The sequence below is a fragment of the Anarrhichthys ocellatus genome, unplaced genomic scaffold, assembly GCF_004355925.1.
Source record: "Anarrhichthys ocellatus isolate YVR2014 unplaced genomic scaffold, GSC_Weel_1.0 scaffold225, whole genome shotgun sequence".
Classification (NCBI taxonomy): Eukaryota; Metazoa; Chordata; class Actinopteri; order Perciformes; family Anarhichadidae; genus Anarrhichthys; species Anarrhichthys ocellatus.
Genome location: NW_022280255.1, coordinates 82285 through 86339, shown reverse-complemented (window position 1 = coordinate 86339; position 4055 = coordinate 82285).

Genomic DNA, 4055 nt, shown 5'->3' with positions numbered 1-4055 from the left:
CCACTCAGTTCAGTTAGCCACTTAGTTCAGTACGCCACTTAGCTCAGGTTCAGACTATACATGATCAGGTTCAGACTATACATGATCAGGTTCAGACTCTACTACATGATCAGGTTCAGACTCTACATGATCAGGTTCAGACTCTACAACATGATCAGGTTCAGACTCTACATGATCAGGTTCAGGCGATACATGATCAGGTTCAGACTCTACTACATGATCAGGTTCAGACTCTACATGATCAGGTTCAGACTCTACATGAACAGGTTCAGACTCTACAACATGATCAGGTTCAGACTATACATGATCAGGTTCAGACTCTACTACATGATCAGGTTCAGACTCTACATGATCAGGTTCAGACTATACATGATCAGGTTCAGACTCTACATGATCAGGTTCAGACTCTACATGATCAGGTTCAGACTCTACATGATCAGGTTCAGACTATACATGATCAGGTTCAGACTCTACTACATGATCAGGTTCAGACCCTACATGATCAGGTTCAGACTCTACATGAACAGGTTCAGACTCTACAACATGATCAGGTTCAGACTCTACATGATCAGGTTCAGACTCTACAACATGATCAGGTTCAGACTCTACATGATCAGGTTCAGACTATACATGATCAGGTTCAGACTCTACTACATGTTCAGGTTCAGACCCTACATGATCAGGTTCAGACTCTACATGAACAGGTTCAGACTCTACAACATGATCAGGTTCAAGGCCAACAGCAAAGTCAGCAGCATCTCCATCTCGAAGCTTCAGTACTTGGACGACATCCCATGGCAGCCCACTCTATAGAGGACCTCCAAGGGTTTACAGAGCCCTGGACCAGAAAAACATCAAGAAGGCCCAGGTCCTCTATCAACCTCCACTCAGCCCACCATCAAAGTGCACAACACCAGTCTAGAAAATGTTGACTACTTCCCCTTCTTTCCTCAAAAGCTTCCATCCACTCTGAGGTAACCATCATCTGAGTTGTGCCAATGGAGCTCAGACTCAGGAAAAGTGACCCACAGAGCCAGATCATGGATCACCTAAGAGACCTGGAACAACACCCCTGAAGATCATGACAAAGGTTTGTCAGGATCAGGAACATCTCCAGCATCTACACCACAATAATGCAGCACCAACTCCGATGGACTGGCCGTGTCGTCCGCTAGTCCAACACACAGATCCAACACTCCGAACCGAAGGAAGGTCAGCGAGGCCCCAGCAGGCAAAATAATGTTTCAATGACAACATCAAGACGGAGCTGCATGTCATGAAATGGGACTCAGCTGAGAAGAAGCTGCAACAAGAAGAAAGAAACAACTCAACCACCAGAAACCAGAACCAGGTTCTCCTGAACTCACTGCACCAAAGCATGTGGATCACAGACCACCATCTGTCGACCCACAAATAGACAACTCAACAGAGAGAGCAGTGGAGAGACCGCTGATGATGATGATGATGACTGTGTGTCACTAGTTCGATGGCTCTGTAAACGGATTGATGTTTCCAGCCCTGTCAGACTGAGCCTGAGAGAGTTCTACTGGTTTCCTAAATCACTCAGAAGAACTAAAGTCTGTCCCCAAGATGAAGCACATGAGAATTCAACATATACAGTAATACAACAAATATTATATTTGATATTTAAATGTCTTAAAGGTCACATGTGCATAGATGTAAATGCATCCTATTAACTTGACTGTGTTGAGTGTCTTCAGTTTGACATGTCTAATTCTGTGTGTGTGTGTGTGTGTGTGTGTGTGTGTGTGTGTGGAACACAGCATTCAGTCTTGTGTTGATGTCCAGTGCTGTATGTGTTCATGTACAGCATATGTTTTTGTTGTTTTGTGTGTTTGTTGGTGTGTGTGTGTGTGTCTCTGTGAGAGCCAACATCAAAGCGCCAGAGATGAGAAATAAATAGCATTTTTATCAGATTCCTCTGTTTAACCAAAGAGGAGCAATATCACAGCGACCGTCGCTTCTCTGAGATTAACCCTGAAAAAAAAGCAAAGAAAGGCAGATGAAGAGCGGAGAGAGAGAAAGAAGCTCTGAGTAATCATTTTCTGCCCTCCAACCGTTATTCAGTTTCTGTGTGTGTGTCTTTGTCAGTAAGCAGGTGCATGAAATAGTTTGTGTATTTGTGTATTTCAGAGCAAAAAAGCGAAGCCGAAATTCAATTGAGTTTATTGTTCAGGGAGCTTTTATCACGATGTGTTCTGCTCCATAATAACGGAGGAGAAGAGCTTCAAAAGAAAAAGTGGGACCAAGTTGCAATTTTAATATCAATTATGCGATTGAGTGGAGTAATTCTTCTTTAAACTAGGGTTATATTTGCAGATACCTGGTCAGCGTTGCTCCAGGAGGTTATTGTGGATTTTTAGGATTCATTTAAAAAACCTAATTCAGATGTAAACAGAAGGAGGACACGAGGACTAGAAGACACGAGGACTAGAAGACACGAGGACTAGAAGACACGAGGACGTCGTATATCTGCCGGACCTTCAGACAGATACATTTATTAGAAGTACACTTTCATTTAGCCAGAGCAAATAAAAGAGATGTCTGAATAATAGTATGCAAGAATGAATTATATGAGAGCAGCAATACTGTTGGAAATAGTTCTTATTCATAACAACAAACGTGGTGAGATTAAGGCCTACATTGATTCTGTATGGTCCTCATGTTTGTGTGTGTCTCAGAGAGAAAGTCCAACAATTAGCACACAAAAATAATAGGGGAATACATCTTGCATTTAAAAAGTCAACTTTTGGATGTGAGATATTCCCACAGCCAGTGAATGCACCACAGACTGGACGAAAGACATGCAGGGATCCCACTAAAGCACCAGCAGAGACCAGAACAATGACCTGGGTTCTCTGCTGGACTTCAAGGGCTCAGACCTATGTACTATATTTAACAAAAACACTGTATAGTCAGTCATAGCAGAAATTAGACTTTCATTAGCAGTGGGTTACACTTATTAATTATGTAGCAATGTGATACAGCAGCTCATCAATTATCCAGTATTTATCCAGAACCCTCAATATTCTGCTGATGAAGACTCTCAGAGATAAAGTTCAGCTGTCAAACTCTCTTCAGTGTGGAGATGAAGAGCAGAGGATCTTATTTAAATTTGATTGTTTGAAGTTAGTAACTTGAGCCTCAGAGATGGATGGGGTGAGTCTCAAATCAATATTTGGACATGAGTTGAATGGGCGGTCAGATGCGTGTGCACATATGCTGTGTTTACATTATACTGTAGGTATATATATATAGATATATATATATACCTACAGTATATGTGCATGTTTGGGTCAAATCGGCTGCCCTTTTCTAAGTGTGTCGGGCTTTTTTCACACAGGTTGGTGTGTTTGATTCTCCCTCTACTCGTGATGGTCTGCTGTCAGACTGGTTCTCTGATGTTGGATCCACGGTGTGATGAATAGAACAAAGTTTACCACTGAGGGGAGAGAAAACCAGTTAACAACAAGAGTTCCTCCCCCACTACTGTTAGTGCTCATCATGAGCTCATACCAGGAGACAACCTCCGGTTCTTTAAAGTGAAGTCAAATCTTCATATGTTAAAGTTGCATTCTCTCTAGTGTCCACCAGGGGGCGACTCCTCTGGTTGTATAGAAGTCTATGAGAACATGACTCTACTTCTCTCTTGATTTATTACCTCAGTAAACATTGTAAATATGAGTTTATGGTCTCAATCTCTAGTTTCAAGTATTCTTCAATACAGCATGATGTTCATTTAGTACATTATGGTCCATTTAGAGTCACACACACCATAAAGCAGGGGATGCTTTAGGGCGGGGCTACACGGTGATTGACAGGTCAACACTGACTCTCTATAAGAAACCCTCTATAAGAAACCCTCTATAAGAAAACTCTCTACAAGAAACCCTCTATAAGAAACCCTCTATAAGAAAACTCTCTATAAGAAAACTCTGTACAAGAAAACTCTGTATAAGAAACCCTCTATAAGAAACTCTCTATAAGAAAACTCTATAAGGAAACTCTCAATAAGAAACCCCCTATAAGAAAAC